At 76.2% G+C, this 25,602-nt stretch overlaps 15 non-coding genes across 15 annotated transcripts; all 15 read left to right on the top strand.

Annotated features, from left to right (window-relative positions):
* Window positions 1-115: 115 nt before the first annotated feature.
* Window positions 116-234, top strand: LOC140597628 (5S ribosomal RNA). The gene has a single exon (XR_011999450.1). It is a non-coding gene; the product is annotated as a 5S ribosomal RNA (ribosomal RNA).
* Window positions 235-1,920: 1,686 nt separating this feature from the next.
* LOC140597627 (5S ribosomal RNA) lies at window positions 1,921-2,039 on the top strand. The gene has a single exon (XR_011999449.1). It is a non-coding gene; the product is annotated as a 5S ribosomal RNA (ribosomal RNA).
* A 1,664-nt stretch (window positions 2,040-3,703) lies between these two features.
* On the top strand, window positions 3,704-3,822 carry LOC140597626 (5S ribosomal RNA). The gene has a single exon (XR_011999448.1). It is a non-coding gene; the product is annotated as a 5S ribosomal RNA (ribosomal RNA).
* A 1,689-nt stretch (window positions 3,823-5,511) lies between these two features.
* On the top strand, window positions 5,512-5,630 carry LOC140597625 (5S ribosomal RNA). The gene has a single exon (XR_011999447.1). It is a non-coding gene; the product is annotated as a 5S ribosomal RNA (ribosomal RNA).
* A 1,665-nt stretch (window positions 5,631-7,295) lies between these two features.
* LOC140597624 (5S ribosomal RNA) lies at window positions 7,296-7,414 on the top strand. Its single transcript, XR_011999446.1, has one exon. It is a non-coding gene; the product is annotated as a 5S ribosomal RNA (ribosomal RNA).
* A 1,657-nt stretch (window positions 7,415-9,071) lies between these two features.
* On the top strand, window positions 9,072-9,190 carry LOC140597623 (5S ribosomal RNA). Its single transcript, XR_011999445.1, has one exon. It is a non-coding gene; the product is annotated as a 5S ribosomal RNA (ribosomal RNA).
* A 1,663-nt stretch (window positions 9,191-10,853) lies between these two features.
* Window positions 10,854-10,972, top strand: LOC140597622 (5S ribosomal RNA). Its single transcript, XR_011999444.1, has one exon. It is a non-coding gene; the product is annotated as a 5S ribosomal RNA (ribosomal RNA).
* A 1,660-nt stretch (window positions 10,973-12,632) lies between these two features.
* Window positions 12,633-12,751, top strand: LOC140597621 (5S ribosomal RNA). The gene has a single exon (XR_011999443.1). It is a non-coding gene; the product is annotated as a 5S ribosomal RNA (ribosomal RNA).
* A 1,689-nt stretch (window positions 12,752-14,440) lies between these two features.
* Window positions 14,441-14,559, top strand: LOC140597620 (5S ribosomal RNA). Its single transcript, XR_011999442.1, has one exon. It is a non-coding gene; the product is annotated as a 5S ribosomal RNA (ribosomal RNA).
* Window positions 14,560-16,222: 1,663 nt separating this feature from the next.
* On the top strand, window positions 16,223-16,341 carry LOC140597619 (5S ribosomal RNA). The gene has a single exon (XR_011999441.1). It is a non-coding gene; the product is annotated as a 5S ribosomal RNA (ribosomal RNA).
* Window positions 16,342-18,030: 1,689 nt separating this feature from the next.
* Window positions 18,031-18,149, top strand: LOC140597632 (5S ribosomal RNA). Its single transcript, XR_011999455.1, has one exon. It is a non-coding gene; the product is annotated as a 5S ribosomal RNA (ribosomal RNA).
* A 1,666-nt stretch (window positions 18,150-19,815) lies between these two features.
* LOC140597631 (5S ribosomal RNA) lies at window positions 19,816-19,934 on the top strand. Its single transcript, XR_011999453.1, has one exon. It is a non-coding gene; the product is annotated as a 5S ribosomal RNA (ribosomal RNA).
* Window positions 19,935-21,579: 1,645 nt separating this feature from the next.
* On the top strand, window positions 21,580-21,698 carry LOC140597630 (5S ribosomal RNA). The gene has a single exon (XR_011999452.1). It is a non-coding gene; the product is annotated as a 5S ribosomal RNA (ribosomal RNA).
* A 1,692-nt stretch (window positions 21,699-23,390) lies between these two features.
* Window positions 23,391-23,509, top strand: LOC140597629 (5S ribosomal RNA). Its single transcript, XR_011999451.1, has one exon. It is a non-coding gene; the product is annotated as a 5S ribosomal RNA (ribosomal RNA).
* A 1,666-nt stretch (window positions 23,510-25,175) lies between these two features.
* LOC140597618 (5S ribosomal RNA) lies at window positions 25,176-25,294 on the top strand. The gene has a single exon (XR_011999440.1). It is a non-coding gene; the product is annotated as a 5S ribosomal RNA (ribosomal RNA).
* Window positions 25,295-25,602: the final 308 nt, after the last annotated feature.

Here is a 25,602-nt window from a genome sequence, read left to right as displayed (position 1 = left end):
GCGAGCATGCAGGCGGGCTGGCGCGATCGGGCGGGCGGAGGGCTGAGGAGCGGCGGGCGCCTGGCCCGGAGAGGCGCAGAGCAGGCTCTTGGGGCGCCCAGCGGCAGCCGCGGACGTCTACGGCCATACCACCCTGAACGCGCCCGATCTCGTCTGATCTCGGAAGCTAAGCAGGGTCGGGCCTGGTTAGTACTTGGATGGGAGACCGCCTGGGAATACCGGGTGCTGTAGGCTTTTTTTCCTCGGCCTTTTGCCTGCCTTCCTGTCTGTCCCTTGGCCGCCAACGCCCCCTCGACCAACGCGGCGGCGGCGGCGGCGGCGGCGGCGGCGGCGGCGGCGCCCCCCTCCGGGCGACCCGTGGCATGGCCCCCGCCCCGCCGGAAGCACCGCAGGGCGCCGCGGAGCACCGAGGGCGCCGGCTGCACGGGCAGGAGGCCACACACATGCACCACCTCCTCTTCCTCTCAAGCCCTTCACCCTCGCAGCCCGCCCTTCAAGCACACCCACCCACGTCCTAGCCGGCCGCGCGTCCCAGGGCGCCGCGGGGGCCCGAAGGCGGCCGACGGAGGGGACGGGGCGACAGCAGGAACCTCGGGGCCGGGGCGGGGAGGGGGCGGTCGCTGGGGGGAGCCGGGCGGGGGCTGGATCCCGTCTCCGCAGGCCTGCGAGCCCCTCCGGGGGGCCGGGGCGGGGCTTTGGGGGCCGGGGCCGGGGCGGGGCTTTGGGGGCCGGGGCCGGGGCCGGGGCCGGGGCCGGGGCCGGGCCCGCCTGCGGGCCCTCCTCGCCCCGCCCCAATCTCCGCCCCCAGGCCCGCCCCCAGCCCCTAGCAATTCCCTGGCACCGCCCCCAGCCTCCAAGCCACCCAGCCACCCGCAACCCCCCCCACCTTCGGCCCGGGCCCGCCTGCACCTTCTCTCCGAAGGACATGCCCTGCCTCCCCCGCGGACCACCGTCCCTTCGGCCCTCAGCCACGACGTCCACGCTCCGCGGGCCCGGGACACCAGATGGCCCGACCGCCCGGGGCCTCAGGCCCCGTTGGCACCGGGCTGCGCGCTCCGCGGCCCCGCAACAGCCAAGGCCACAGCGACGCGGGGGCGGCCGGCACCCATGCCGAAAAGGGCCGCGCGCAACACAGCAAGAGACACAAGAGAGACTCGCTCCGCGCCTGGGCGTGGGCGCCGCGCACGCAACACAGGCACACGGTCCCGCGGCGGTTCGGCTGATGGGCAGGAATGGGGGCAGAACGGCATCCCTGACACCGTGGCTGCAGGGCCCGCGGCTGCCAGGGCTCCTAAGGCAGCTCCAGGGCCTGCGCCCCTCCGGCGGGGTGGCTGCCTCGCCCCCACAGGCCTTGTGGCCCAGCTCCGAGTGCCCGTGTCCCTCCGTCTGTGTGTGTGTGTGTGTGTGTGTCTGTCTGTCTGTCGTGGGCACCTGTGTCTGTGTCCCTGCCTGTCCGAGGATGGGGTCCGGCGGCGCGGGCGGCCCCGGCTTGGCTTTGAGCCAGGCCGGCTGAAGAACAGGAGAGGCCAGGGGTCGCCCGGAGCCGGCCGGCGCCGGCCCGCGGCACCCCCCCAGCCAGTGAGCGGTCCGAGGTGGGGCGGCGTGCCATCCGGGGAGCCGAGCGGCGGCGACGCGCCCGCCAGGCCGGGGACGGGAGCGCGCCCGGGCTCCGGCGACAGCCTCCGCTCCGGGGTGCGGGAGGCGTCTTGGCCCCCACCCCCCCCGCCCGGCCCGGGGCAGGCGCCCTCCGCCACCCCGGGCGCGGCGCGGGAGGCGGTCAGTCAATCAATCAGTCGGGCCGGCAGGCGAGCATGCAGGCGGGCTGGCGCGATCGGGCGGGCGGAGGGCTGAGGAGCGGCGGGCGCCTGGCCCGGAGAGGCGTAGAGCAGGCTCTTGGGGCGCCCAGCGGCAGCCGCGGACGTCTACGGCCATACCACCCTGAACGCGCCCGATCTCGTCTGATCTCGGAAGCTAAGCAGGGTCGGGCCTGGTTAGTACTTGGATGGGAGACCGCCTGGGAATACCGGGTGCTGTAGGCTTTTTTTCCTCGGCCTTTTGCCTGCCTTCCTGTCTGTCCCTTGGCCGCCAACGCCCCCTCGACCAACGCGGCGGCGGCGGCGGCGGCGGCGGCGGCGGCGGCGGCGGCGGCGGCGGCGCCCCCCTCCGGGCGACCCGTGGCATGGCCCCCGCCCCGCCGGAAGCACCGCAGGGCGCCGCGGAGCACCGAGGGCGCCGGCTGCACGGGCAGGAGGCCACACACATGCACCACCTCCTCTTCCTCTCAAGCCCTTCACCCTCGCAGCCCGCCCTTCAAGCACACCCACCCACGTCCTAGCCGGCCGCGCGTCCCAGGGCGCCGCGGGGGCCCGAAGGCGGCCGACGGAGGGGACGGGGCGACAGCAGGAACCTCGGGGCCGGGGCGGGGAGGGGGCGGTCGCTGGGGGGAGCCGGGCGGGGGCTGGATCCCGTCTCCGCAGGCCTGCGAGCCCCTCCGGGGGGCCGGGGCGGGGCTTTGGGGGCCGGGGCCGGGGCCGGGGCCGGGGCCGGGCCCGCCTGCGGGCCCTCCTCGCCCCGCCCCAATCTCCGCCCCCAGGCCCGCCCCCAGCCCCTAGCAATTCCCTGGCACCGCCCCCAGCCTCCAAGCCACCCAGCCACCCGCAACCCCCCCCACCTTCGGCCCGGGCCCGCCTGCACCTTCTCTCCGAAGGACATGCCCTGCCTCCCCCGCGGACCACCGTCCCTTCGGCCCTCAGCCACGACGTCCACGCTCCGCGGGCCCGGGACACCAGATGGCCCGACCGCCCGGGGCCTCAGGCCCCGTTGGCACCGGGCTGCGCGCTCCGCGGCCCCGCAACAGCCAAGGCCACAGCGACGCGGGGGCGGCCGGCACCCATGCCGAAAAGGGCCGCGCGCAACACAGCAAGAGACACAAGAGAGACTCGCTCCGCGCCTGGGCGTGGGCGCCGCGCACGCAACACAGGCACACGGTCCCGCGGCGGTTCGGCTGATGGGCAGGAATGGGGGCAGAACGGCATCCCTGACACCGTGGCTGCAGGGCCCGCGGCTGCCAGGGCTCCTAAGGCAGCTCCAGGGCCTGCGCCCCTCCGGCGGGGTGGCTGCCTCGCCCCCACAGGCCTTGTGGCCCAGCTCCGAGTGCCCGTGTCCCTCCGTCTGTGTGTGTGTGTGTGTGTGTCTGTCTGTCTGTCGTGGGCACCTGTGTCTGTGTCCCTGCCTGTCCGAGGATGGGGTCCGGCGGCGCGGGCGGCCCCGGCTTGGCTTTGAGCCAGGCCGGCTGAAGAACAGGAGAGGCCAGGGGTCGTCCGGAGCCGGCCGGCGCCGGCCCGCGGCACCCCCCCAGCCAGTGAGCGGTCCGAGGTGGGGCGGCGTGCCATCCGGGGAGCCGAGCGGCGGCGACGCGCCCGCCAGGCCGGGGACGGGAGCGCGCCCGGGCTCCGGCGACAGCCTCCGCTCCGGGGTGCGGGAGGCGTCTTGGCCCCCACCCCCCCCGCCCGGCCCGGGGCAGGCGCCCTCCGCCACCCCGGGCGCGGCGCGGGAGGCGGTCAGTCAATCAATCAGTCGGGCCGGCAGGCGAGCATGCAGGCGGGCTGGCGCGATCGGGCGGGCGGAGGGCTGAGGAGCGGCGGGCGCCTGGCCCGGAGAGGCGCAGAGCAGGCTCTTGGGGCGCCCAGCGGCAGCCGCGGACGTCTACGGCCATACCACCCTGAACGCGCCCGATCTCGTCTGATCTCGGAAGCTAAGCAGGGTCGGGCCTGGTTAGTACTTGGATGGGAGACCGCCTGGGAATACCGGGTGCTGTAGGCTTTTTTTCCTCGGCCTTTTGCCTGCCTTCCTGTCTGTCCCTTGGCCGCCAACGCCCCCTCGACCAACGCGGCGGCGGCGGCGGCGGCGGCGGCGGCGGCGGCGGCGGCGCCCCCCTCCGGGCGACCCGTGGCATGGCCCCCGCCCCGCCGGAAGCACCGCAGGGCGCCGCGGAGCACCGAGGGCGCCGGCTGCACGGGCAGGAGGCCACACACATGCACCACCTCCTCTTCCTCTCAAGCCCTTCACCCTCGCAGCCCGCCCTTCAAGCACACCCACCCACGTCCTAGCCGGCCGCGCGTCCCAGGGCGCCGCGGGGGCCCGAAGGCGGCCGACGGAGGGGACGGGGCGACAGCAGGAACCTCGGGGCCGGGGCGGGGAGGGAGCGGTCGCTGGGGGGAGCCGGGCGGGGGCTGGATCCCGTCTCCGCAGGCCTGCGAGCCCCTCCGGGGGGCCGGGGCGGGGCTTTGGGGGCCGGGGCCGGGGCGGGGCTTTGGGGGCCGGGGCCGGGGCCGGGGCCGGGGCCGGGGCCGGGCCCGCCTGCGGGCCCTCCTCGCCCCGCCCCAATCTCCGCCCCCAGGCCCGCCCCCAGCCCCTAGCAATTCCCTGGCACCGCCCCCAGCCTCCAAGCCACCCAGCCACCCGCAACCCCCCCCACCTTCGGCCCGGGCCCGCCTGCACCTTCTCTCCGAAGGACATGCCCTGCCTCCCCCGCGGACCACCGTCCCTTCGGCCCTCAGCCACGACGTCCACGCTCCGCGGGCCCGGGACACCAGATGGCCCGACCGCCCGGGGCCTCAGGCCCCGTTGGCACCGGGCTGCGCGCTCCGCGGCCCCGCAACAGCCAAGGCCACAGCGACGCGGGGGCGGCCGGCACCCATGCCGAAAAGGGCCGCGCGCAACACAGCAAGAGACACAAGAGAGACTCGCTCCGCGCCTGGGCGTGGGCGCCGCGCACGCAACACAGGCACACGGTCCCGCGGCGGTTCGGCTGATGGGCAGGAATGGGGGCAGAACGGCATCCCTGACACCGTGGCTGCAGGGCCCGCGGCTGCCAGGGCTCCTAAGGCAGCTCCAGGGCCTGCGCCCCTCCGGCGGGGTGGCTGCCTCGCCCCCACAGGCCTTGTGGCCCAGCTCCGAGTGCCCGTGTCCCTCCGTCTGTGTGTGTGTGTGTGTGTGTGTCTGTCTGTCTGTCGTGGGCACCTGTGTCTGTGTCCCTGCCTGTCCGAGGATGGGGTCCGGCGGCGCGGGCGGCCCCGGCTTGGCTTTGAGCCAGGCCGGCTGAAGAACAGGAGAGGCCAGGGGTCGCCCGGAGCCGGCCGGCGCCGGCCCGCGGCACCCCCCCAGCCAGTGAGCGGTCCGAGGTGGGGCGGCGTGCCATCCGGGGAGCCGAGCGGCGGCGACGCGCCCGCCAGGCCGGGGACGGGAGCGCGCCCGGGCTCCGGCGACAGCCTCCGCTCCGGGGTGCGGGAGGCGTCTTGGCCCCCACCCCCCCCGCCCGGCCCGGGGCAGGCGCCCTCCGCCACCCCGGGCGCGGCGCGGGAGGCGGTCAGTCAATCAATCAGTCGGGCCGGCAGGCGAGCATGCAGGCGGGCTGGCGCGATCGGGCGGGCGGAGGGCTGAGGAGCGGCGGGCGCCTGGCCCGGAGAGGCGCAGAGCAGGCTCTTGGGGCGCCCAGCGGCAGCCGCGGACGTCTACGGCCATACCACCCTGAACGCGCCCGATCTCGTCTGATCTCGGAAGCTAAGCAGGGTCGGGCCTGGTTAGTACTTGGATGGGAGACCGCCTGGGAATACCGGGTGCTGTAGGCTTTTTTTCCTCGGCCTTTTGCCTGCCTTCCTGTCTGTCCCTTGGCCGCCAACGCCCCCTCGACCAACGCGGCGGCGGCGGCGGCGGCGGCGGCGGCGGCGGCGGCGGCGGCGGCGGCGCCCCCCTCCGGGCGACCCGTGGCATGGCCCCCGCCCCGCCGGAAGCACCGCAGGGCGCCGCGGAGCACCGAGGGCGCCGGCTGCACGGGCAGGAGGCCCACACACATGCACCACCTCCTCTTCCTCTCAAGCCCTTCACCCTCGCAGCCCGCCCTTCAAGCACACCCACCCACGTCCTAGCCGGCCGCGCGTCCCAGGGCGCCGCGGGGGCCCGAAGGCGGCCGACGGAGGGGACGGGGCGACAGCAGGAACCTCGGGGCCGGGGCGGGGAGGGGGCGGTCGCTGGGGGGAGCCGGGCGGGGGCTGGATCCCGTCTCCGCAGGCCTGCGAGCCCCTCCGGGGGGCCGGGGCGGGGCTTTGGGGGCCGGGGCCGGGGCCGGGGCCGGGGCCGGGCCCGCCTGCGGGCCCTCCTCGCCCCGCCCCAATCTCCGCCCCCAGGCCCGCCCCCAGCCCCTAGCAATTCCCTGGCACCGCCCCCAGCCTCCAAGCCACCCAGCCACCCGCAACCCCCCCCACCTTCGGCCCGGGCCCGCCTGCACCTTCTCTCCGAAGGACATGCCCTGCCTCCCCCGCGGACCACCGTCCCTTCGGCCCTCAGCCACGACGTCCACGCTCCGCGGGCCCGGGACACCAGATGGCCCGACCGCCCGGGGCCTCAGGCCCCGTTGGCACCGGGCTGCGCGCTCCGCGGCCCCGCAACAGCCAAGGCCACAGCGACGCGGGGGCGGCCGGCACCCATGCCGAAAAGGGCCGCGCGCAACACAGCAAGAGACACAAGAGAGACTCGCTCCGCGCCTGGGCGTGGGCGCCGCGCACGCAACACAGGCACACGGTCCCGCGGCGGTTCGGCTGATGGGCAGGAATGGGGGCAGAACGGCATCCCTGACACCGTGGCTGCAGGGCCCGCGGCTGCCAGGGCTCCTAAGGCAGCTCCAGGGCCTGCGCCCCTCCGGCGGGGTGGCTGCCTCGCCCCCACAGGCCTTGTGGCCCAGCTCCGAGTGCCCGTGTCCCTCCGTCTGTGTGTGTGTGTGTGTGTGTCTGTCTGTCTGTCGTGGGCACCTGTGTCTGTGTCCCTGCCTGTCCGAGGATGGGGTCCGGCGGCGCGGGCGGCCCCGGCTTGGCTTTGAGCCAGGCCGGCTGAAGAACAGGAGAGGCCAGGGGTCGTCCGGAGCCGGCCGGCGCCGGCCCGCGGCACCCCCCCAGCCAGTGAGCGGTCCGAGGTGGGGCGGCGTGCCATCCGGGGAGCCGAGCGGCGGCGACGCGCCCGCCAGGCCGGGGACGGGAGCGCGCCCGGGCTCCGGCGACAGCCTCCGCTCCGGGGTGCGGGAGGCGTCTTGGCCCCCACCCCCCCCGCCCGGCCCGGGGCAGGCGCCCTCCGCCACCCCGGGCGCGGCGCGGGAGGCGGTCAGTCAATCAATCAGTCGGGCCGGCAGGCGAGCATGCAGGCGGGCTGGCGCGATCGGGCGGGCGGAGGGCTGAGGAGCGGCGGGCGCCTGGCCCGGAGAGGCGCAGAGCAGGCTCTTGGGGCGCCCAGCGGCAGCCGCGGACGTCTACGGCCATACCACCCTGAACGCGCCCGATCTCGTCTGATCTCGGAAGCTAAGCAGGGTCGGGCCTGGTTAGTACTTGGATGGGAGACCGCCTGGGAATACCGGGTGCTGTAGGCTTTTTTTCCTCGGCCTTTTGCCTGCCTTCCTGTCTGTCCCTTGGCCGCCAACGCCCCCTCGACCAACGCGGCGGCGGCGGCGGCGGCGGCGGCGGCGGCGGCGGCGGCGCCCCCCTCCGGGCGACCCGTGGCATGGCCCCCGCCCCGCCGGAAGCACCGCAGGGCGCCGCGGAGCACCGAGGGCGCCGGCTGCACGGGCAGGAGGCCACACACATGCACCACCTCCTCTTCCTCTCAAGCCCTTCACCCTCGCAGCCCGCCCTTCAAGCACACCCACCCACGTCCTAGCCGGCCGCGCGTCCCAGGGCGCCGCGGGGGCCCGAAGGCGGCCGACGGAGGGGACGGGGCGACAGCAGGAACCTCGGGGCCGGGGCGGGGAGGGAGCGGTCGCTGGGGGGAGCCGGGCGGGGGCTGGATCCCGTCTCCGCAGGCCTGCGAGCCCCTCCGGGGGGCCGGGGCGGGGCTTTGGGGGCCGGGGCCGGGGCCGGGGCCGGGGCCGGGCCCGCCTGCGGGCCCTCCTCGCCCCGCCCCAATCTCCGCCCCCAGGCCCGCCCCCAGCCCCTAGCAATTCCCTGGCACCGCCCCCAGCCTCCAAGCCACCCAGCCACCCGCAACCCCCCCCACCTTCGGCCCGGGCCCGCCTGCACCTTCTCTCCGAAGGACATGCCCTGCCTCCCCCGCGGACCACCGTCCCTTCGGCCCTCAGCCACGACGTCCACGCTCCGCGGGCCCGGGACACCAGATGGCCCGACCGCCCGGGGCCTCAGGCCCCGTTGGCACCGGGCTGCGCGCTCCGCGGCCCCGCAACAGCCAAGGCCACAGCGACGCGGGGGCGGCCGGCACCCATGCCGAAAAGGGCCGCGCGCAACACAGCAAGAGACACAAGAGAGACTCGCTCCGCGCCTGGGCGTGGGCGCCGCGCACGCAACACAGGCACACGGTCCCGCGGCGGTTCGGCTGATGGGCAGGAATGGGGGCAGAACGGCATCCCTGACACCGTGGCTGCAGGGCCCGCGGCTGCCAGGGCTCCTAAGGCAGCTCCAGGGCCTGCGCCCCTCCGGCGGGGTGGCTGCCTCGCCCCCACAGGCCTTGTGGCCCAGCTCCGAGTGCCCGTGTCCCTCCGTCTGTGTGTGTGTGTGTGTGTGTGTCTGTCTGTCTGTCGTGGGCACCTGTGTCTGTGTCCCTGCCTGTCCGAGGATGGGGTCCGGCGGCGCGGGCGGCCCCGGCTTGGCTTTGAGCCAGGCCGGCTGAAGAACAGGAGAGGCCAGGGGTCGTCCGGAGCCGGCCGGCGCCGGCCCGCGGCACCCCCCCAGCCAGTGAGCGGTCCGAGGTGGGGCGGCGTGCCATCCGGGGAGCCGAGCGGCGGCGACGCGCCCGCCAGGCCGGGGACGGGAGCGCGCCCGGGCTCCGGCGACAGCCTCCGCTCCGGGGTGCGGGAGGCGTCTTGGCCCCCACCCCCCCCGCCCGGCCCGGGGCAGGCGCCCTCCGCCACCCCGGGCGCGGCGCGGGAGGCGGTCAGTCAATCAATCAGTCGGGCCGGCAGGCGAGCATGCAGGCGGGCTGGCGCGATCGGGCGGGCGGAGGGCTGAGGAGCGGCGGGCGCCTGGCCCGGAGAGGCGCAGAGCAGGCTCTTGGGGCGCCCAGCGGCAGCCGCGGACGTCTACGGCCATACCACCCTGAACGCGCCCGATCTCGTCTGATCTCGGAAGCTAAGCAGGGTCGGGCCTGGTTAGTACTTGGATGGGAGACCGCCTGGGAATACCGGGTGCTGTAGGCTTTTTTTCCTCGGCCTTTTGCCTGCCTTCCTGTCTGTCCCTTGGCCGCCAACGCCCCCTCGACCAACGCGGCGGCGGCGGCGGCGGCGGCGGCGGCGGCGGCGGCGGCGCCCCCCTCCGGGCGACCCGTGGCATGGCCCCCGCCCCGCCGGAAGCACCGCAGGGCGCCGCGGAGCACCGAGGGCGCCGGCTGCACGGGCAGGAGGCCACACACATGCACCACCTCCTCTTCCTCTCAAGCCCTTCACCCTCGCAGCCCGCCCTTCAAGCACACCCACCCACGTCCTAGCCGGCCGCGCGTCCCAGGGCGCCGCGGGGGCCCGAAGGCGGCCGACGGAGGGGACGGGGCGACAGCAGGAACCTCGGGGCCGGGGCGGGGAGGGGGCGGTCGCTGGGGGGAGCCGGGCGGGGGCTGGATCCCGTCTCCGCAGGCCTGCGAGCCCCTCCGGGGGGCCGGGGCGGGGCTTTGGGGGCCGGGGCCGGGGCGGGGCTTTGGGGGCCGGGGCCGCGGGCCTGCGGGCCCTCCTCGCCCCGCCCCAATCTCCGCCCCCAGGCCCGCCCCCAGCCCCTAGCAATTCCCTGGCACCGCCCCCAGCCTCCAAGCCACCCAGCCACCCGCAACCCCCCCCACCTTCGGCCCGGGCCCGCCTGCACCTTCTCTCCGAAGGACATGCCCTGCCTCCCCCGCGGACCACCGTCCCTTCGGCCCTCAGCCACGACGTCCACGCTCCGCGGGCCCGGGACACCAGATGGCCCGACCGCCCGGGGCCTCAGGCCCCGTTGGCACCGGGCTGCGCGCTCCGCGGCCCCGCAACAGCCAAGGCCACAGCGACGCGGGGGCGGCCGGCACCCATGCCGAAAAGGGCCGCGCGCAACACAGCAAGAGACACAAGAGAGACTCGCTCCGCGCCTGGGCGTGGGCGCCGCGCACGCAACACAGGCACACGGTCCCGCGGCGGTTCGGCTGATGGGCAGGAATGGGGGCAGAACGGCATCCCTGACACCGTGGCTGCAGGGCCCGCGGCTGCCAGGGCTCCTAAGGCAGCTCCAGGGCCTGCGCCCCTCCGGCGGGGTGGCTGCCTCGCCCCCACAGGCCTTGTGGCCCAGCTCCGAGTGCCCGTGTCCCTCCGTCTGTGTGTGTGTGTGTGTGTGTGTCTGTCTGTCTGTCGTGGGCACCTGTGTCTGTGTCCCTGCCTGTCCGAGGATGGGGTCCGGCGGCGCGGGCGGCCCCGGCTTGGCTTTGAGCCAGGCCGGCTGAAGAACAGGAGAGGCCAGGGGTCGTCCGGAGCCGGCCGGCGCCGGCCCGCGGCACCCCCCCAGCCAGTGAGCGGTCCGAGGTGGGGCGGCGTGCCATCCGGGGAGCCGAGCGGCGGCGACGCGCCCGCCAGGCCGGGGACGGGAGCGCGCCCGGGCTCCGGCGACAGCCTCCGCTCCGGGGTGCGGGAGGCGTCTTGGCCCCCACCCCCCCCGCCCGGCCCGGGGCAGGCGCCCTCCGCCACCCCGGGCGCGGCGCGGGAGGCGGTCAGTCAATCAATCAGTCGGGCCGGCAGGCGAGCATGCAGGCGGGCTGGCGCGATCGGGCGGGCGGAGGGCTGAGGAGCGGCGGGCGCCTGGCCCGGAGAGGCGCAGAGCAGGCTCTTGGGGCGCCCAGCGGCAGCCGCGGACGTCTACGGCCATACCACCCTGAACGCGCCCGATCTCGTCTGATCTCGGAAGCTAAGCAGGGTCGGGCCTGGTTAGTACTTGGATGGGAGACCGCCTGGGAATACCGGGTGCTGTAGGCTTTTTTTCCTCGGCCTTTTGCCTGCCTTCCTGTCTGTCCCTTGGCCGCCAACGCCCCCTCGACCAACGCGGCGGCGGCGGCGGCGGCGGCGGCGGCGGCGGCGGCGGCGGCGCCCCCCTCCGGGCGACCCGTGGCATGGCCCCCGCCCCGCCGGAAGCACCGCAGGGCGCCGCGGAGCACCGAGGGCGCCGGCTGCACGGGCAGGAGGCCACACACATGCACCACCTCCTCTTCCTCTCAAGCCCTTCACCCTCGCAGCCCGCCCTTCAAGCACACCCACCCACGTCCTAGCCGGCCGCGCGTCCCAGGGCGCCGCGGGGGCCCGAAGGCGGCCGACGGAGGGGACGGGGCGACAGCAGGAACCTCGGGGCCGGGGCGGGGAGGGGGCGGTCGCTGGGGGGAGCCGGGCGGGGGCTGGATCCCGTCTCCGCAGGCCTGCGAGCCCCTCCGGGGGGCCGGGGCGGGGCTTTGGGGGCCGGGGCCGGGGCCGGGGCCGGGGCCGGGCCCGCCTGCGGGCCCTCCTCGCCCCGCCCCAATCTCCGCCCCCAGGCCCGCCCCCAGCCCCTAGCAATTCCCTGGCACCGCCCCCAGCCTCCAAGCCACCCAGCCACCCGCAACCCCCCCCACCTTCGGCCCGGGCCCGCCTGCACCTTCTCTCCGAAGGACATGCCCTGCCTCCCCCGCGGACCACCGTCCCTTCGGCCCTCAACCACGACGTCCACGCTCCGCGGGCCCGGGACACCAGATGGCCCGACCGCCCGGGGCCTCAGGCCCCGTTGGCACCGGGCTGCGCGCTCCGCGGCCCCGCAACAGCCAAGGCCACAGCGACGCGGGGACGGCCGGCACCCATGCCGAAAAGGGCCGCGCGCAACACAGCAAGAGACACAAGAGAGACTCGCTCCGCGCCTGGGCGTGGGCGCCGCGCACGCAACACAGGCACACGGTCCCGCGGCGGTTCGGCTGATGGGCAGGAATGGGGGCAGAACGGCATCCCTGACACCGTGGCTGCAGGGCCCGCGGCTGCCAGGGCTCCTAAGGCAGCTCCAGGGCCTGCGCCCCTCCGGCGGGGTGGCTGCCTCGCCCCCACAGGCCTTGTGGCCCAGCTCCGAGTGCCCGTGTCCCTCCGTCTGTGTGTGTGTGTGTGTGTGTGTCTGTCTGTCTGTCGTGGGCACCTGTGTCTGTGTCCCTGCCTGTCCGAGGATGGGGTCCGGCGGCGCGGGCGGCCCCGGCTTGGCTTTGAGCCAGGCCGGCTGAAGAACAGGAGAGGCCAGGGGTCGTCCGGAGCCGGCCGGCGCCGGCCCGCGGCACCCCCCCAGCCAGTGAGCGGTCCGAGGTGGGGCGGCGTGCCATCCGGGGAGCCGAGCGGCGGCGACGCGCCCGCCAGGCCGGGGACGGGAGCGCGCCCGGGCTCCGGCGACAGCCTCCGCTCCGGGGTGCGGGAGGCGTCTTGGCCCCCACCCCCCCCGCCCGGCCCGGGGCAGGCGCCCTCCGCCACCCCGGGCGTGGCGCGGGAGGCGGTCAGTCAATCAATCAGTCGGGCCGGCAGGCGAGCATGCAGGCGGGCTGGCGCGATCGGGCGGGCGGAGGGCTGAGGAGCGGCGGGCGCCTGGCCCGGAGAGGCGCAGAGCAGGCTCTTGGGGCGCCCAGCGGCAGCCGCGGACGTCTACGGCCATACCACCCTGAACGCGCCCGATCTCGTCTGATCTCGGAAGCTAAGCAGGGTCGGGCCTGGTTAGTACTTGGATGGGAGACCGCCTGGGAATACCGGGTGCTGTAGGCTTTTTTTCCTCGGCCTTTTGCCTGCCTTCCTGTCTGTCCCTTGGCCGCCAACGCCCCCTCGACCAACGCGGCGGCGGCGGCGGCGGCGGCGGCGGCGGCGGCGGCGGCGCCCCCCTCCGGGCGACCCGTGGCATGGCCCCCGCCCCGCCGGAAGCACCGCAGGGCGCCGCGGAGCACCGAGGGCGCCGGCTGCACGGGCAGGAGGCCACACACATGCACCACCTCCTCTTCCTCTCAAGCCCTTCACCCTCGCAGCCCGCCCTTCAAGCACACCCACCCACGTCCTAGCCGGCCGCGCGTCCCAGGGCGCCGCGGGGGCCCGAAGGCGGCCGACGGAGGGGACGGGGCGACAGCAGGAACCTCGGGGCCGGGGCGGGGAGGGGGCGGTCGCTGGGGGGAGCCGGGCGGGGGCTGGATCCCGTCTCCGCAGGCCTGCGAGCCCCTCCGGGGGGCCGGGGCGGGGCTTTGGGGGCCGGGGCCGGGGCGGGGCTTTGGGGGCCGGGGCCGGGGCCGGGGCCGGGGCCGGGGCCGGGCCCGCCTGCGGGCCCTCCTCGCCCCGCCCCAATCTCCGCCCCCAGGCCCGCCCCCAGCCCCTAGCAATTCCCTGGCACCGCCCCCAGCCTCCAAGCCACCCAGCCACCCGCAACCCCCCCCACCTTCGGCCCGGGCCCGCCTGCACCTTCTCTCCGAAGGACATGCCCTGCCTCCCCCGCGGACCACCGTCCCTTCGGCCCTCAGCCACGACGTCCACGCTCCGCGGGCCCGGGACACCAGATGGCCCGACCGCCCGGGGCCTCAGGCCCCGTTGGCACCGGGCTGCGCGCTCCGCGGCCCCGCAACAGCCAAGGCCACAGCGACGCGGGGGCGGCCGGCACCCATGCCGAAAAGGGCCGCGCGCAACACAGCAAGAGACACAAGAGAGACTCGCTCCGCGCCTGGGCGTGGGCGCCGCGCACGCAACACAGGCACACGGTCCCGCGGCGGTTCGGCTGATGGGCAGGAATGGGGGCAGAACGGCATCCCTGACACCGTGGCTGCAGGGCCCGCGGCTGCCAGGGCTCCTAAGGCAGCTCCAGGGCCTGCGCCCCTCCGGCGGGGTGGCTGCCTCGCCCCCACAGGCCTTGTGGCCCAGCTCCGAGTGCCCGTGTCCCTCCGTCTGTGTGTGTGTGTGTGTGTGTGTCTGTCTGTCTGTCGTGGGCACCTGTGTCTGTGTCCCTGCCTGTCCGAGGATGGGGTCCGGCGGCGCGGGCGGCCCCGGCTTGGCTTTGAGCCAGGCCGGCTGAAGAACAGGAGAGGCCAGGGGTCGTCCGGAGCCGGCCGGCGCCGGCCCGCGGCACCCCCCCAGCCAGTGAGCGGTCCGAGGTGGGGCGGCGTGCCATCCGGGGAGCCGAGCGGCGGCGACGCGCCCGCCAGGCCGGGGACGGGAGCGCGCCCGGGCTCCGGCGACAGCCTCCGCTCCGGGGTGCGGGAGGCGTCTTGGCCCCCACCCCCCCCGCCCGGCCCGGGGCAGGCGCCCTCCGCCACCCCGGGCGCGGCGCGGGAGGCGGTCAGTCAATCAATCAGTCGGGCCGGCAGGCGAGCATGCAGGCGGGCTGGCGCGATCGGGCGGGCGGAGGGCTGAGGAGCGGCGGGCGCCTGGCCCGGAGAGGCGCAGAGCAGGCTCTTGGGGCGCCCAGCGGCAGCCGCGGACGTCTACGGCCATACCACCCTGAACGCGCCCGATCTCGTCTGATCTCGGAAGCTAAGCAGGGTCGGGCCTGGTTAGTACTTGGATGGGAGACCGCCTGGGAATACCGGGTGCTGTAGGCTTTTTTTCCTCGGCCTTTTGCCTGCCTTCCTGTCTGTCCCTTGGCCGCCAACGCCCCCTCGACCAACGCGGCGGCGGCGGCGGCGGCGGCGGCGGCGGCGGCGGCGGCGGCGGCGCCCCCCTCCGGGCGACCCGTGGCATGGCCCCCGCCCCGCCGGAAGCACCGCAGGGCGCCGCGGAGCACCGAGGGCGCCGGCTGCACGGGCAGGAGGCCACACACATGCACCACCTCCTCTTCCTCTCAAGCCCTTCACCCTCGCAGCCCGCCCTTCAAGCACACCCACCCACGTCCTAGCCGGCCGCGCGTCCCAGGGCGCCGCGGGGGCCCGAAGGCGGCCGACGGAGGGGACGGGGCGACAGCAGGAACCTCGGGGCCGGGGCGGGGAGGGGGCGGTCGCTGGGGGGAGCCGGGCGGGGGCTGGATCCCGTCTCCGCAGGCCTGCGAGCCCCTCCGGGGGGCCGGGGCGGGGCTTTGGGGGCCGGGGCCGGGGCCGGGGCCGGGGCCGGGCCCGCCTGCGGGCCCTCCTCGCCCCGCCCCAATCTCCGCCCCCAGGCCCGCCCCCAGCCCCTAGCAATTCCCTGGCACCGCCCCCAGCCTCCAAGCCACCCAGCCACCCGCAACCCCCCCCACCTTCGGCCCGGGCCCGCCTGCACCTTCTCTCCGAAGGACATGCCCTGCCTCCCCCGCGGACCACCGTCCCTTCGGCCCTCAGCCACGACGTCCACGCTCCGCGGGCCCGGGACACCAGATGGCCCGACCGCCCGGGGCCTCAGGCCCCGTTGGCACCGGGCTGCGCGCTCCGCGGCCCCGCAACAGCCAAGGCCACAGCGACGCGGGGGCGGCCGGCACCCATGCCGAAAAGGGCCGCGCGCAACACAGCAAGAGACACAAGAGAGACTCGCTCCGCGCCTGGGCGTGGGCGCCGCGCACGCAACACAGGCACACGGTCCCGCGGCGGTTCGGCTGATGGGCAGGAATGGGGGCAGAACGGCATCCCTGACACCGTGGCTGCAGGGCCCGCGGCTGCCAGGGCTCCTAAGGCAGCTCCAGGGCCTGCGCCCCTCCGGCGGGGTGGCTGCCTCGCCCCCACAGGCCTTGTGGCCCAGCTCCGAGTGCCCGTGTCCCTCCGTCTGTGTGTGTGTGTGTGTGTGTGTCTGTCTGTCTGTCGTGGGCACCTGTGTCTGTGTCCCTGCCTGTCCGAGGATGGGGTCCGGCGGCGCGGGCGGCCCCGGCTTGGCTTTGAGCCAGGCCGGCTGAAGAACAGGAGAGGCCAGGGGTCGTCCGGAGCCGGCCGGCGCCGGCCCGCGGCACCCCCCCAGCCAGTGAGCGGTCCGAGGTGGGGCGGCGTGCCATCCGGGGAGCCGAGCGGCGGCGACGCGCCCGCCAGGCCGGGGACGGGAGCGCGCCCGGGCTCCGGCGACAGCCTCCGCTCCGGGGTGCGGGAGGCGTCTTGGCCCCCACCCCCCCCGCCCGGCCCGGGGCAGGCGCCCTCCGCCACCCCGGGCGTGGCGCGGGAGGCGGTCAGTCAATCAATCAGTCGGGCCGGCAGGCGAGCATGCAGGCGGGCTGGCGCGATCGGGCGGGCGGAGGGCTGAGGAGCGGCGGGCGCCTGGCCCGGAGAGGCGCAGAGCAGGCTCTTGGGGCGCCCAGCGGCAGCCGCGGACGTCTACGGCCATACCACCCTGAACGCGCCCGATCTCGTCTGATCTCGGAAGCTAAGCAGGGTCGGGCCTGGTTAGTACTTGGATGGGAGACCGCCTGGGAATACCGGGTGCTGTAGGCTTTTTTTCCTCGGCCTTTTGCCTGCCTTCCTGTCTGTCCCTTGGCCGCCAACGCCCCCTCGACCAACGCGGCGGCGGCGGCGGCGGCGGCGGCGGCGGCGGCGGCGGCGCCCCCCTCCGGGCGACCCGTGGCATGGCCCCCGCCCCGCCGGAAGCACCGCAGGGCGCCGCGGAGCACCGAGGGCGCCGGCTGCACGGGCAGGAGGCCACACACATGCACCACCTCCTCTTCCTCTCAAGCCCTTCACCCTCGCAGCCCGCCCTTCAAGCACACCCACCCACGTCCTAGCCGGCCGCGCGTCCCAGGGCGCCGCGGGGGCCCGAAGGCGGCCGACGGAGGGGACGGGGCGACAGCAGGAACCTCGGGGCCGGGGCGGGGAGGGGGCGGTCGCTGGGGGGAGCCGGGCGGGGGCTGGATCCCGTCTCCGCAGGCCTGCGAGCCCCTCCGGGGGGCCGGGGCGGGGCTTTGGGGGCCGGGGCCGGGGCGGGGCTTTGGGGGCCGGGGCCGGGGCCGGGGCCGGGGCCGGGGCCGGGCCCGCCTGCGGGCCCTCCTCGCCCCGCCCCAATCTCCGCCCCCAGGCCCGCCCCCAGCCCCTAGCAATTCCCTGGCACCGCCCCCAGCCTCCAAGCCACCCAGCCACCCGCAACCCCCCCCACCTTCGGCCCGGGCCCGCCTGCACCTTCTCTCCGAAGCACATGCCCTGCCTCCCCCGCGGACCACCGTCCCTTCGGCCCTCAGCCACGACGTCCACGCTCCGCGGGCCCGGGACACCAGATGGCCCGACCGCCCGGGGCCTCAGGCCCCGTTGGCACCGGGCTGCGCGCTCCGCGGCCCCGCAACAGCCAAGGCCACAGCGACGCGGGGGCGGCCGGCACCCATGCCGAAAAGGGCCGCGCGCAACACAGCAAGAGACACAAGAGAGACTCGCTCCGCGCCTGGGCGTGGGCGCCGCGCACGCAACACAGGCACACGGTCCCGTGGCGGTTCGGCTGATGGGCAGGAATGGGGGCAGAACGGCATCCCTGACACCGTGGCTGCAGGGCCCGCGGCTGCCAGGGCTCCTAAGGCAGCTCCAGGGCCTGCGCCCCTCCGGCGGGGTGGCTGCCTCGCCCCCACAGGCCTTGTGGCCCAGCTCCGAGTGCCCGTGTCCCTCCGTCTGTGTGTGTGTGTGTGTGTGTGTCTGTCTGTCTGTCGTGGGCACCTGTGTCTGTGTCCCTGCCTGTCCGAGGATGGGGTCCGGCGGCGCGGGCGGCCCCGGCTTGGCTTTGAGCCAGGCCGGCTGAAGAACAGGAGAGGCCAGGGGTCGCCCGGAGCCGGCCGGCGCCGGCCCGCGGCACCCCCCCAGCCAGTGAGCGGTCCGAGGTGGGGCGGCGTGCCATCCGGGGAGCCGAGCGGCGGCGACGCGCCCGCCAGGCCGGGGACGGGAGCGCGCCCGGGCTCCGGCGACAGCCTCCGCTCCGGGGTGCGGGAGGCGTCTTGGCCCCCACCCCCCCCGCCCGGCCCGGGGCAGGCGCCCTCCGCCACCCCGGGCGCGGCGCGGGAGGCGGTCAGTCAATCAATCAGTCGGGCCGGCAGGCGAGCATGCAGGCGGGCTGGCGCGATCGGGCGGGCGGAGGGCTGAGGAGCGGCGGGCGCCTGGCCCGGAGAGGCGCAGAGCAGGCTCTTGGGGCGCCCAGCGGCAGCCGCGGACGTCTACGGCCATACCACCCTGAACGCGCCCGATCTCGTCTGATCTCGGAAGCTAAGCAGGGTCGGGCCTGGTTAGTACTTGGATGGGAGACCGCCTGGGAATACCGGGTGCTGTAGGCTTTTTTTCCTCGGCCTTTTGCCTGCCTTCCTGTCTGTCCCTTGGCCGCCAACGCCCCCTCGACCAACGCGGCGGCGGCGGCGGCGGCGGCGGCGGCGGCGGCGGCGGCGGCGGCGGCGCCCCCCTCCGGGCGACCCGTGGCATGGCCCCCGCCCCGCCGGAAGCACCGCAGGGCGCCGCGGAGCACCGAGGGCGCCGGCTGCACGGGCAGGAGGCCACACACATGCACCACCTCCTCTTCCTCTCAAGCCCTTCACCCTCGCAGCCCGCCCTTCAAGCACACCCACCCACGTCCTAGCCGGCCGCGCGTCCCAGGGCGCCGCGGGGGCCCGAAGGCGGCCGACGGAGGGGACGGGGCGACAGCAGGAACCTCGGGGCCGGGGCGGGGAGGGGGCGGTCGCTGGGGGGAGCCGGGCGGGGGCTGGATCCCGTCTCCGCAGGCCTGCGAGCCCCTCCGGGGGGCCGGGGCGGGGCTTTGGGGGCCGGGGCCGGGGCCGGGGCCGGGGCCGGGCCCGCCTGCGGGCCCTCCTCGCCCCGCCCCAATCTCCGCCCCCAGGCCCGCCCCCAGCCCCTAGCAATTCCCTGGCACCGCCCCCAGCCTCCAAGCCACCCAGCCACCCGCAACCCCCCCCACCTTCGGCCCGGGCCCGCCTGCACCTTCTCTCCGAAGGACATGCCCTGCCTCCCCCGCGGACCACCGTCCCTTCGGCCCTCAGCCACGACGTCCACGCTCCGCGGGCCCGGGACACCAGATGGCCCGACCGCCCGGGGCCTCAGGCCCCGTTGGCACCGGGCTGCGCGCTCCGCGGCCCCGCAACAGCCAAGGCCACAGCGACGCGGGGGCGGCCGGCACCCATGCCGAAAAGGGCCGCGCGCAACACAGCAAGAGACACAAGAGAGACTCGCTCCGCGCCTGGGCGTGGGCGCCGCGCACGCAACACAGGCACACGGTCCCGCGGCGGTTCGGCTGATGGGCAGGAATGGGGGCAGAACGGCATCCCTGACACCGTGGCTGCAGGGCCCGCGGCTGCCAGGGCTCCTAAGGCAGCTCCAGGGCCTGCGCCCCTCCGGCGGGGTGGCTGCCTCGCCCCCACAGGCCTTGTGGCCCAGCTCCGAGTGCCCGTGTCCCTCCGTCTGTGTGTGTGTGTGTGTGTGTGTCTGTCTGTCTGTCGTGGGCACCTGTGTCTGTGTCCCTGCCTGTCCGAGGATGGGGTCCGGCGGCGCGGGCGGCCCCGGCTTGGCTTTGAGCCAGGCCGGCTGAAGAACAGGAGAGGCCAGGGGTCGTCCGGAGCCGGCCGGCGCCGGCCCGCGGCACCCCCCCAGCCAGTGAGCGGTCCGAGGTGGGGCGGCGTGCCATCCGGGGAGCCGAGCGGCGGCGACGCGCCCGCCAGGCCGGGGACGGGAGCGCGCCCGGGCTCCGGCGACAGCCTCCGCTCCGGGGTGCGGGAGGCGTCTTGGCCCCCACCCCCCCCGCCCGGCCCGGGGCAGGCGCCCTCCGCCACCCCGGGCGCGGCGCGGGAGGCGGTCAGTCAATCAATCAGTCGGGCCGGCAGGCGAGCATGCAGGCGGGCTGGCGCGATCGGGCGGGCGGAGGGCTGAGGAGCGGCGGGCGCCTGGCCCGGAGAGGCGCAGAGCAGGCTCTTGGGGCGCCCAGCGGCAGCCGCGGACGTCTACGGCCATACCACCCTGAACGCGCCCGATCTCGTCTGATCTCGGAAGCTAAGCAGGGTCGGGCCTGGTTAGTACTTGGATGGGAGACCGCCTGGGAATACCGGGTGCTGTAGGCTTTTTTTCCTCGGCCTTTTGCCTGCCTTCCTGTCTGTCCCTTGGCCGCCAACGCCCCCTCGACCAACGCGGCGGCGGCGGCGGCGGCGGCGGCGGCGCCCCCCTCCGGGCGACCCGTGGCATGGCCCCCGCCCCGCCGGAAGCACCGCAGGGCGCCGCGGAGCACCGAGGGCGCCGGCTGCACGGGCAGGAGGCCACACACATGCACCACCTCCTCTTCCTCTCAAGCCCTTCACCCTCGCAGCCCGCCCTTCAAGCACACCCACCCACGTCCTAGCCGGCCGCGCGTCCCAGGGCGCCGCGGGGGCCCGAAGGCGGCCGACGGAGGGGACGGGGCGACAGCAGGAACCTCGGGGCCGGGGCGGGGAGGGGGCGGTCGCTGGGGGGAGCCGGGCGGGGGCTGGATCCCGTCTCCGCAGGCCTGCGAGCCCCTCCGGGGGGCCGGGGCGGGGCTTTGGGGGCCGGGGCCGGGGCCGGGGCCGGGGCCGGGCCCGCCTGCGGGCCCTCCTCGCCCCGCCCCAATCTCCGCCCCCAGGCCCGCCCCCAGCCCCTAGCAATTCCCTGGCACCGCCCCCAGCCTCCAAGCCACCCAGCCACCCGCAACCCCCCCCACCTTCGGCCCGGGCCCGCCTGCACCTTCTCTCCGAAGGACATGCCCTGCCTCCCCCGCGGACCACCGTCCCTTCGGCCCTCAGCCACGACGTCCACGCTCCGCGGGCCCGGGACACCAGATGGCCCGACCGCCCGGGGCCTCAGGCCCCGTTGGCACCGGGCTGCGCGCTCCGCGGCCCCGCAACAGCCAAGGCCACAGCGACGCGGGGGCGGCCGGCACCCATGCCGAAAAGGGCCGCGCGCAACACAGCAAGAGACACAAGAGAGACTCGCTCCGCGCCTGGGCGTGGGCGCCGCGCACGCAACACAGGCACACGGTCCCGCGGCGGTTCGGCTGATGGGCAGGAATGGGGGCAGAACGGCATCCCTGACACCGTGGCTGCAGGGCCCGCGGCTGCCAGGGCTCCTAAGGCAGCTCCAGGGCCTGCGCCCCTCCGGCGGGGTGGCTGCCTCGCCCCCACAGGCCTTGTGGCCCAGCTCCGAGTGCCCGTGTCCCTCCGTCTGTGTGTGTGTGTGTGTGTGTGTCTGTCTGTCTGTCGTGGGCACCTGTGTCTGTGTCCCTGCCTGTCCGAGGATGGGGTCCGGCGGCGCGGGCGGCCCCGGCTTGGCTTTGAGCCAGGCCGGCTGAAGAACAGGAGAGGCCAGGGGTCGTCCGGAGCCGGCCGGCGCCGGCCCGCGGCACCCCCCCAGCCAGTGAGCGGTCCGAGGTGGGGCGGCGTGCCATCCGGGGAGCCGAGCGGCGGCGACGCGCCCGCCAGGCCGGGGACGGGAGCGCGCCCGGGCTCCGGCGACAGCCTCCGCTCCGGGGTGCGGGAGGCGTCTTGGCCCCCACCCCCCCCGCCCGGCCCGGGGCAGGCGCCCTCCGCCACCCCGGGCGTGGCGCGGGAGGCGGTCAGTCAATCAATCAGTCGGGCCGGCAGGCGAGCATGCAGGCGGGCTGGCGCGATCGGGCGGGCGGAGGGCTGAGGAGCGGCGGGCGCCTGGCCCGGAGAGGCGCAGAGCAGGCTCTTGGGGCGCCCAGCGGCAGCCGCGGACGTCTACGGCCATACCACCCTGAACGCGCCCGATCTCGTCTGATCTCGGAAGCTAAGCAGGGTCGGGCCTGGTTAGTACTTGGATGGGAGACCGCCTGGGAATACCGGGTGCTGTAGGCTTTTTTTCCTCGGCCTTTTGCCTGCCTTCCTGTCTGTCCCTTGGCCGCCAACGCCCCCTCGACCAACGCGGCGGCGGCGGCGGCGGCGGCGGCGGCGGCGGCGGCGGCGGCGCCCCCCTCCGGGCGACCCGTGGCATGGCCCCCGCCCCGCCGGAAGCACCGCAGGGCGCCGCGGAGCACCGAGGGCGCCGGCTGCACGGGCAGGAGGCCACACACATGCACCACCTCCTCTTCCTCTCAAGCCCTTCACCCTCGCAGCCCGCCCTTCAAGCACACCCACCCACGTCCTAGCCGGCCGCGCGTCCCAGGGCGCCGCGGGGGCCCGAAGGCGGCCGACGGAGGGGACGGGGCGACAGCAGGAACCTCGGGGCCGGGGCGGGGAGGGGGCGGTCGCTGGGGGGAGCCGGGCGGGGGCTGGATCCCGTCTCCGCAGGCCTGCGAGCCCCTCCGGGGGGCCGGGGCGGGGCTTTGGGGGCCGGGGCCGGGGCGGGGCTTTGGGGGCCGGGGCCGGGGCCGGGGCCGGGGCCGGGGCCGGGCCCGCCTGCGGGCCCTCCTCGCCCCGCCCCAATCTCCGCCCCCAGGCCCGCCCCCAGCCCCTAGCAATTCCCTGGCACCGCCCCCAGCCTCCAAGCCACCCAGCCACCCGCAACCCCCCCCACCTTCGGCCCGGGCCCGCCTGCACCTTCTCTCCGAAGGACATGCCCTGCCTCCCCCGCGGACCACCGTCCCTTCGGCCCTCAGCCACGACGTCCACGCTCCGCGGGCCCGGGACACCAGATGGCCCGACCGCCCGGGGCCTCAGGCCCCGTTGGCACCGGGCTGCGCGCTCCGCGGCCCCGCAACAGCCAAGGCCACAGCGACGCGGGGGCGGCCGGCACCCATGCCGAAAAGGGCCGCGCGCAACACAGCAAGAGACACAAGAGAGACTCGCTCCGCGCCTGGGCGTGGGCGCCGCGCACGCAACACAGGCACACGGTCCCGCGGCGGTTCGGCTGATGGGCAGGAATGGGGGCAGAACGGCATCCCTGACACCGTGGCTGCAGGGCCCGCGGCTGCCAGGGCTCCTAAGGCAGCTCCAGGGCCTGCGCCCCTCCGGCGGGGTGGCTGCCTCGCCCCCACAGGCCTTGTGGCCCAGCTCCGAGTGCCCGTGTCCCTCCGTCTGTGTGTGTGTGTGTGTGTGTGTCTGTCTGTCTGTCGTGGGCACCTGTGTCTGTGTCCCTGCCTGTCCGAGGATGGGGTCCGGCGGCGCGGGCGGCCCCGGCTTGGCTTTGAGCCAGGCCGGCTGAAGAACAGGAGAGGCCAGGGGTCGCCCGGAGCCGGCCGGCGCCGGCCCGCGGCACCCCCCCAGCCAGTGAGCGGTCCGAGGTGGGGCGGCGTGCCATCCGGGGAGCCGAGCGGCGGCGACGCGCCCGCCAGGCCGGGGACGGGAGCGCGCCCGGGCTCCGGCGACAGCCTCCGCTCCGGGGTGCGGGAGGCGTCTTGGCCCCCACCCCCCCCGCCCGGCCCGGGGCAGGCGCCCTCCGCCACCCCGGGCGCGGCGCGGGAGGCGGTCAGTCAATCAATCAGTCGGGCCGGCAGGCGAGCATGCAGGCGGGCTGGCGCGATCGGGCGGGCGGAGGGCTGAGGAGCGGCGGGCGCCTGGCCCGGAGAGGCGCAGAGCAGGCTCTTGGGGCGCCCAGCGGCAGCCGCGGACGTCTACGGCCATACCACCCTGAACGCGCCCGATCTCGTCTGATCTCGGAAGCTAAGCAGGGTCGGGCCTGGTTAGTACTTGGATGGGAGACCGCCTGGGAATACCGGGTGCTGTAGGCTTTTTTTCCTCGGCCTTTTGCCTGCCTTCCTGTCTGTCCCTTGGCCGCCAACGCCCCCTCGACCAACGCGGCGGCGGCGGCGGCGGCGGCGGCGGCGGCGGCGGCGGCGGCGGCGGCGCCCCCCTCCGGGCGACCCGTGGCATGGCCCCCGCCCCGCCGGAAGCACCGCAGGGCGCCGCGGAGCACCGAGGGCGCCGGCTGCACGGGCAGGAGGCCACACACATGCACCACCTCCTCTTCCTCTCAAGCCCTTCACCCTCGCAGCCCGCCCTTCAAGCACACCCACCCACGTCCTAGCCGGCCGCGCGTCCCAGGGCGCCGCGGGGGCCCGAAGGCGGCCGACGGAGGGGACGGGGCGACAGCAGGAACCTCGGGGCCGGGGCGGGGAGGGGGCGGTCGCTGGGGGGAGCCGGGCGGGGGCTGGATCCCGTCTCCGCAGGCCTGCGAGCCCCTCCGGGGGGCCGGGGCGGGGCTTTGGGGGCCGGGGCCGGGGCCGGGGCCGGGGCCGGGCCCGCCTGCGGGCCCTCCTCGCCCCGCCCCAATCTCCGCCCCCAGGCCCGCCCCCAGCCCCTAGCAATTCCCTGGCACCGCCCCCAGCCTCCAAGCCACCCAGCCACCCGCAACCCCCCCCACCTTCGGCCCGGGCCCGCCTGCACCTTCTCTCCGAAGGACATGCCCTGCCTCCCCCGCGGACCACCGTCCCTTCGGCCCTCAGCCACGACGTCCACGCTCCGCGGGCCCGGGACACCAGATGGCCCGACCGCCCGGGGCCTCAGGCCCCGTTGGCACCGGGCTGCGCGCTCCGCGGCCCCGCAACAGCCAAGGCCACAGCGACGCGGGGGCGGCCGGCACCCATGCCGAAAAGGGCCGCGCGCAACACAGCAAGAGACACAAGAGAGACTCGCTCCGCGCCTGGGCGTGGGCGCCGCGCACGCAACACAGGCACACGGTCCCGCGGCGGTTCGGCTGATGGGCAGGAATGGGGGCAGAACGGCATCCCTGACACCGTGGCTGCAGGGCCCGCGGCTGCCAGGGCTCCTAAGGCAGCTCCAGGGCCTGCGCCCCTCCGGCGGGGTGGCTGCCTCGCCCCCACAGGCCTTGTGGCCCAGCTCCGAGTGCCCGTGTCCCTCCGTCTGTGTGTGTGTGTGTGTGTGTGTCTGTCTGTCTGTCGTGGGCACCTGTGTCTGTGTCCCTGCCTGTCCGAGGATGGGGTCCGGCGGCGCGGGCGGCCCCGGCTTGGCTTTGAGCCAGGCCGGCTGAAGAACAGGAGAGGCCAGGGGTCGTCCGGAGCCGGCCGGCGCCGGCCCGCGGCACCCCCCCAGCCAGTGAGCGGTCCGAGGTGGGGCGGCGTGCCATCCGGGGAGCCGAGCGGCGGCGACGCGCCCGCCAGGCCGGGGACGGGAGCGCGCCCGGGCTCCGGCGACAGCCTCCGCTCCGGGGTGCGGGAGGCGTCTTGGCCCCCACCCCCCCCGCCCGGCCCGGGGCAGGCGCCCTCCGCCACCCCGGGCGCGGCGCGGGAGGCGGTCAGTCAATCAATCAGTCGGGCCGGCAGGCGAGCATGCAGGCGGGCTGGCGCGATCGGGCGGGCGGAGGGCTGAGGAGCGGCGGGCGCCTGGCCCGGAGAGGCGCAGAGCAGGCTCTTGGGGCGCCCAGCGGCAGCCGCGGACGTCTACGGCCATACCACCCTGAACGCGCCCGATCTCGTCTGATCTCGGAAGCTAAGCAGGGTCGGGCCTGGTTAGTACTTGGATGGGAGACCGCCTGGGAATACCGGGTGCTGTAGGCTTTTTTTCCTCGGCCTTTTGCCTGCCTTCCTGTCTGTCCCTTGGCCGCCAACGCCCCCTCGACCAACGCGGCGGCGGCGGCGGCGGCGGCGGCGGCGGCGGCGGCGGCGGCGCCCCCCTCCGGGCGACCCGTGGCATGGCCCCCGCCCCGCCGGAAGCACCGCAGGGCGCCGCGGAGCACCGAGGGCGCCGGCTGCACGGGCAGGAGGCCACACACATGCACCACCTCCTCTTCCTCTCAAGCCCTTCACCCTCGCAGCCCGCCCTTCAAGCACACCCACCCACGTCCTAGCCGGCCGCGCGTCCCAGG

The sequence above is a fragment of the Vulpes vulpes genome, unplaced genomic scaffold, assembly GCF_048418805.1.
Source record: "Vulpes vulpes isolate BD-2025 unplaced genomic scaffold, VulVul3 u000000812, whole genome shotgun sequence".
NCBI classification, from domain to species: domain Eukaryota; kingdom Metazoa; phylum Chordata; class Mammalia; order Carnivora; family Canidae; genus Vulpes; species Vulpes vulpes.
Note: the sequence above shows the minus strand (reverse complement) of the source record. Positions and strands in the feature narration are given on the sequence as shown.